Genomic DNA, 279 nt, shown 5'->3' on the forward strand with positions numbered 1-279 from the left:
TCAGGTCTCATCTCGCGAGAGCGTGACGTCACACCACAAGTATAGTATACCAGCGGCGCGCAAGGCTAGGAGAGTAGCGTTGTGTAGGCCGGGAGAGGAGCGTTGTGTAGGCCGGGAGAGGAGCGTTGTGTAGGCCGGGAGAGGAGCGTTGTGTAGGCCGGGAGAGGAGCGTTGTGTAGGCTGTGCTGGTTGCAGTAGGCTTTGGGCGTCCGGTCACAATCTTTTATTTTCTGTGCAGCTTATGCTTTTGCTAGGAAGTAACGAGACTGTGTGTTTTGT

The sequence above is a fragment of the Xenopus tropicalis genome, chromosome 4, assembly GCF_000004195.4.
Source record: "Xenopus tropicalis strain Nigerian chromosome 4, UCB_Xtro_10.0, whole genome shotgun sequence".
NCBI lineage: Eukaryota > Metazoa > Chordata > Amphibia > Anura > Pipidae > Xenopus > Xenopus tropicalis.